Genomic DNA, 7,066 nt, shown 5'->3' with positions numbered 1-7,066 from the left:
TACCTTTATGTATTCATATTAGATTTTTGTGCTGCATCCTTCCCCATAAAAACACATGTATAAGAACTATATATGCACCCGTGTGTCCACAAGTACACAGAAGCTAAGAGATGGATTACAATTGCTGTTGTTTTCATCTGAGTATGTTTTACTTCTTCCTTTGAAAAGAGGCTCTGTTTTCTGCCAAATATGTGGGCAATTCATACTAGTCAAGTGAAGTCATTACTTCTCTGCCTTCCTGTCATCATCCGACCCAGTTACCCCAAGTAAACATCTATCCCTGACTAATCTGTACTGATAACTTGGAAGGTAAAACAGGAGAGAGAGAGAGATTGGGGTGGTGGTGGTGGTGGTGGTGGTAGTGGTGGTGGTGAGTTATCCTTTGTTTACAAATCAAAGTTTTTCCACTCTTAAAAAAAAAAAAAAGTTTTTCCACTCTTCAATTCCTCTCTTTTGAAAGATCAGGCTGTTTAAACTGTGACTTTAAGTCATTAAGCCTCAGCACTAACTCTTCAATAAGTTGTTGGTGTTTTTTTTTTCTCAATTAGCCTAAGCCATTGCCTATTGTTTGTAACATGTTCTTTAATTAATTAGTTTTAACATAATAATTTCTTCCATTTGAATAGCTGAAATGACATAACCTAGAAAGGAGGAACACATTATATTCCTCTGACTTCATATTGAAACACTAAGGGATATACTGGTAGCCAGTACATATAGTATGTCCTTGATTAATTAGGAAAGTGCATTTAGCATAGTAGCCAACATTTTAATGCACATCTACCACCACAATCTCTTTATATTTGTCCAAACCCATGACATACACTATCAAGAGTGAACCCAAGGTTAAACTATGGACTCTGGATGACTAAGAGGCATCAGTGTACAGTCATCATTTCTAAGAAATGTACTGGAAGACGTATATCATGGAAGACGTATATCATGGTGGAGACTATGCAAGTGTGGAGATGGGATATATGAGAAATCTCTGTACCTTCCATTTAATTTTGCTGTAAACCTGAAGCTACTCTAAAACATAAAGCCTATTAAATCGTTTTTTAATAAAAAGAGAAGTTCTAATTTGATTGCACAAACCACCTTTATCTTTGAGCAGATAGCCAGAATTTTTATTATATATTATCATTAATTCACCTAATCTGAATACATATTTCATACTATTCTCTTTTGCCCATTAAGTGGTAAAATTAATGTCAAATGTTTAACATTTTATTTAGCATTATCATATTAATTTAGAGTTTTTTTATTTCATTTTAATTTCAGTTTTTATATAAATTCTTTACATTGATTGAGACACAGAAGTTTTTGTTAAATTGAATTACATATATTAGCCTTCAAGTGTTCCTTATTCAAAGACAACACTAAAAAATAATAATATTAAGAATACTATTATCCTGATCTGTTATGTTTATGTGTTCTTTTGCATCTTATTTAAGTTTATAGATTTATATATGTGATATATTGGACATTATCATTTCTTTTCATTCATTTTTCTTCTACATATAGTATTTTTAATTCAATTCTCACAAATCTCAGTTTAGAACACATTACTTATACTTTTGATATTTCATTAGTTTTAATAATTACAATTTACCCATTACATGGAAACTTAGTTTAAGGCTACTTAAAAACAATTATTCTGGTCTACTGTGGTACTTCAAAATTGGTTCTCTTTGTCTTTTCCTCTAGCTTATTTCATTTCAGTAAGGTGCTCCTGCCTGTTTCACAGAAACATAGTCTCCTTTTGGTTTGTTTTTAAGGTCATTCATAATTTACACTTTTATTAAAAACTGCCATTAGTGACATCATGGGTGGGCCTTGAGAATATCATGCTTAAGCAAAATAAGACAGAAAAAGTTAAGAGCCACATGATTTTACACATATTGGGATATAAAACTTAAAGCAACAAATAAGCAAATAAGAAAAACAAAAACTCACAGACAACAGTATGGTGCTTACCAGAGGGAAGGGAAGTAGGAGACGGGGTAGAAAAGGGTAAAGGGGGTCAAGTATATGGTGACAGATTATTTCAGTTTGGGTGTTGGGCATATAATGATCATGTATTATAGAAATGTACACTTGAAACCTCTATGATCTTTTTAACCAATGCCACCCCGATACATTTCAAAATAATAAAATCTGACCTAACAGCCATCTCATTTTGTTATGTATAGGTGCATATCTTTTTTATTTTTAATGCTCACCTGATTATATTTTTTCCATTGCTTTTTACAGAAAGTGGAAGGAGGGAACCCACAACCCAGACACATGCTCCTGACTGGTAATCCAACCGATTACCCTTGGGTGGGTGTGCCGATACTCTAATCCTGTGGTCAGCAAACTGCGGCTCTCGAGCCACATGTGGCTCTTTGGCTGCTTGAGTGTGGCTCTTCCACAAAATAACACATGCGGGCGCACACGTATAGTACTATTGAAACTTCGTGGCCCATGCGCAGAAGTCAGTTTTCGGCTCTCAAAAGAAATTTCAATTGTTGTACTGTTGATATTTGGCTCTGTTTATTAATGAGTTTGCCGACCACTGCTCTAATCACTGAACACACCAGCCAAGGCTGTTGGGTGCATATCTTAATCTTTGTGGCTGGCAGAGAAATCCCCTTTTCTTACCAAAGGCCAAGGTTGCCCAGACTTCTAGGTTTTAAATTTAAAATAGATGTATTATTTGTATCTCCCTCAATTTCTTTAATATATTATAATTTTCCAAATACCTCCTTAGTTAAATTTATTCCTAGGTACATTATTACTATTTGCAATTGTAAATGGGATTGTTTCTTAATTTCTCTTTCTGATAGTTCATTACTGGTGTATAAAAATGCCAACATTTCTGAATATTAATTTTGTAGCCTGCTACTTTATTGAATTCATTTATCACTTCTAGTAGTTTTTTGGTGGTGTCTATGGTTTTCAGAATATAATATCATGTCATCTACAAATAATAGCTTTACTACTTCTTTCCAATTTGGATGCCTTTTATTTCTTTTACTAGTCTGATTGCTGTGGCTAGAACTTCCAGGGCTGTGCTAATTAAGAGTAGTAAAAGCAGACATCACTCTCTTATTCCTGATATTAAGGGAAACAGTTATTGCACAATGAGTAGGATGTGAGCTGTCATATATGGTCATTATTATATTGATGTATGTTCTCTCTATTCCCACTCTCTTGAGCATTCTACCTTATGACCCAGCAATTCCACTTCTGGTAATATATCCGAGGAAACCTGAAACACTGATTCAAAAGAATGTATGCACTCCCATCTTCATTGCAGTATTATTAACAATAGCCAAGATTTGGAAGCAGCCCAAGTGCCCTTCAGTAGATGGTTAGATAAAAACCTTTGGTACATTTACACAATGAGATACCACTCAGGCATATAAAAGAAGAAAATCTTACCTTTTGCAACAACATGGATGGAAATGGAGATTATTACACTAAATGAAATAAGTCCATCAGAGAAAAACAAATGCCATAAGATCTCACTTAGATGTGGAATCTAATGAACAGAACATTTAAACAAACAAAATAGAAACAGAAGCACAGCTACATAGATCAGATTGACAGCTGGGTGGTTGGGGGCCAGATAAAATAAGGAGGTAGATGGAATAAGGGGGAGATTAAGGTAGTAAGGAAGGAATAAATGGTGACAAAAAGTGACTTTAGTTTGGGTGATAAATATGCAGATGATGTTTTATTGAGTTATAGAACACTTGACACCTGTATTGTTTTATTAACCACTGTCAACCCAAAAAATTCAATAAAAATATTAAAAATTACAAAAAAATAACTCATTTCTGCCTGGCATGTGTGGCTTAGTCTTTGAGTATTGACCTATGAACAGGAGGTCACTGTTCCATTCCTGATCAGGGCACATGACCCGGTTGCAGGCTCCATCCCCAGGGAGGGAAGGAGGTGCAGCAGGCAGCTGATCTAGGATTCTCTCTGATCTTTGACGTTTCTATCTCTTCCTCTCCCTTCTACTCTGAAATCAATAAAAATATTTTTAAAAAAATAATAAAAAATAGCAAACTCTTTCCAAGTCACTCTATCTTCATCTATCTCTCCCTCTCCTTTCCTCTCTGAGATCAATAAAAATAAAATTTTAAAAAATTAATAAAAATAGTAAACTCTAAGTCACTCTATCTTCAAGAGAAAACTTTCAAAACATTACTATGCTATGATAAATAAAAAATGTACAATATAAAATTACTATGAATTTGAAACAAAGGCACAACTCAATAATAAGGGAAAATGTTTTTTTTCAGTGTCCTCAATTTTTAACTTGTAGAAAATTAAAAGCTATCCTTATTATACAAAACATAATTTTAGATACTGGAATCATTCTTGGGTAGACTCTAGAAAGTACTAGACTTTTTAAGACGTATTTTATAGTGTACTTAGTATTAGGTATACCTGAATGAGGCAGAAAAGGATGACAAGCATAGAGAGGATTTTGAATCTCAACAGGATATATACATGCTTTTTTTTTTTTTTATTAGAAAATGGGGAAAATAACTTAGTGTAACATATAGAGATAATAGACTTATTAGCCATCATATAGAAAATAAGGACAAACAGTGAATGCCAAAAATGGAATTGATAGCATGTAAGAAATTTTATTTGCTTTACTCATTTAACAAAATTCCCTATGGAACAGATCAATATATGTTACTTTTCAAATACATTCTAGGCTCCAGCACATGCTATCTTAACAAAACACTTTCATAGAAATATGAGGGCTGAGTAGAGGGGAGGGATATTACAATCTGTATTATTAAATTTCTAAGGTGCTTACAGTCTTTTGCATCTAGCTGGTATTCATGGATGACATATGTAGGGGGTATAATAAAGTTGGATAGAGGGTAGGACAGTATCTAGAATGTGTGGTCTGCCTTCTTCCTCAGGAAAGTGCTAGGTGGTATTAAAAGGGGCCGTCTGCTCATATTGCTGGGATGGTTGTAGGGTGTATCCAACATGATAGTGTCGTATGGGGTAGTTTTACTGTTCTAAAAACCCTCTGTGCGCCAAAACCGGTTTGGCTCAGTGGATAGAGCGTCGGCCTGCGGACTCAAAGGTCCCGGGTTCGATTCCGGTCAAGGGCATGTACCTTGGTTGCGGGCACATCCCCAGTAGGGGGTGTGCAAGAGGCAGCTGATCGATGTTTCTCTCTCATCGATGTTTCTGACTCTCTATCCCTCTCTCTTCCTCTCTGTAAAAAATCAATAAAATATATTAAAAAATAAATAAATAAAAACCCTCTGTGCTCTGCTTATTCATCCCTTCCCTCCTCTATCCCCTGGAAATCATTGATATTTTTACTGTTGCCATAATTTGCCTTTTCCAGAATGTCATATATTTGAAATTAAACAGGGTGTAGCCTTTTCAGATGGACTTCTTTCACTTAGTAATAGGCATTTGTTTTCTCCATGTCTTTTCATAACAATAGCTCATTTCTTTTTAGTGCTGTATATTTCAATGTCAAGGGTTTATTTGGCCATTCACTGACAGAAGGACATCTTGTTTGCTTCCAAGTTTTGGCAATTATAAATAAAGCTGCTATAAACATCCATGTTCAGGGTTTTTGTGTGAACATAAGTTTTCAACTCCTTTGGTAAACACCACGGAGTATGATTATTGGTAAGAGTATATTTAGTTTTGTGAGAAACCATCAAGTTGTCTCCAAAGTGAGAATTATTTTTTTAACAACATGAGTGAGAAGATTTATAACATCTCCATGGTTCATTAAGATCATTTAATAAAAATTAATAAAAAAACCCACAATTATTAAAATGTCTCACTTGCATTTCACTGCGCAATCCTACATAATAAAAAGGCAATATGTAAATTACCATCACTCTGCTACGCCCACGATTGGGCCAGCGGGAGGCACAGGGGGTGGGACTCGGGGTGGCTGGGGTGGTGATTGGGCCAGCAGGACGCTGAGCTTGCGTCACCAGCGGCAGTGCGAGCTCAGCGTCTGCACCATGGCTGTGCTGCGGCACAGAAGGGGCCTCTGGGGCAGCGATCCGGGAGTTTGGAGGCCCCGGCTGATGAGGCGGTGCGGGCGGGAGGGCGGCGCAGCTCCCGGGGGAGGAGTCTGGTGGCGGTGTCTGCAGAGGACACGGGTTTCCGCCCAGCCCCGCCAGCCGAGGAAGGGCTCATGAGGGAGCCGGAAGGCAGAGGAGGTGGCGGCGGCCCCAGCCTTCCTGGGCAGGAGGCAAAGGCAAGACCCCAGCCTGGGCTCTGGCCGCCGGAGGACCACGCCCCTGCCCTAGGGGCCTAGGGACTTCGGAGCTGCTGGCCACACAGGGTCCCGACCAGCGGACAGACAGCCTACAAGTGCATGATTTAATCATGCACTGGGCCTCTAGTTCTTTTCATAAAAAAGACTTATGGAGATCAAAAAATTAAACTTCAACATTTTCCCAAAGAATAACCCATTTCAGAAAGTGGTGGAATATTTTATATTACTCATGCAGAGAATTCTACAACTTAGAACTTATTTTCCTGTTTAAAACATATAGATCTATAATTCAAAGGTTTTTCAATGAATATTATAAAGAGCTTACATCTATATGAACAATGTGAAATGAACAATTGAATTTACAAACTGAGAACAAATATTATATTGACATACCGAGAAGTTACAATTCAACTCATAATTTGGTTTATGAACTACATCTGTAACTTATTGGAAGGGTTTAACACAAATTATGAATTGAGCCCTTTCATTTGTCTCATTATTGCTATATATGATATATTTCCTAGTGGCAGAGCAAACTGAGTCAAGTGTGTTTAAAACAAATACTACTCCCTCCCCACCCCCACCCCCATGGACTGCCAGACAAACTTATTTTCATCCTAAAAATGTTACCTCCTTAGTGAAGATTTCTGGGACCTTTTTTTCCTTGCATCCTCCATCTGTGCTTCCAGAACAGTAAGTACAGAGTTCTGTACTTGCTGCATTATTCGGGTTGTTTGCCGGCTTGTTATTCTATGCTCCTTGAGAGCACCTCTGCACCTAGCAATCTCTATG

This window comes from Eptesicus fuscus, chromosome 13 (genome assembly GCF_027574615.1).
Source record: "Eptesicus fuscus isolate TK198812 chromosome 13, DD_ASM_mEF_20220401, whole genome shotgun sequence".
NCBI lineage: Eukaryota > Metazoa > Chordata > Mammalia > Chiroptera > Vespertilionidae > Eptesicus > Eptesicus fuscus.
The sequence above is the reverse complement of the archived record's forward strand: the minus strand, read 5'-3'. Positions refer to the sequence as shown.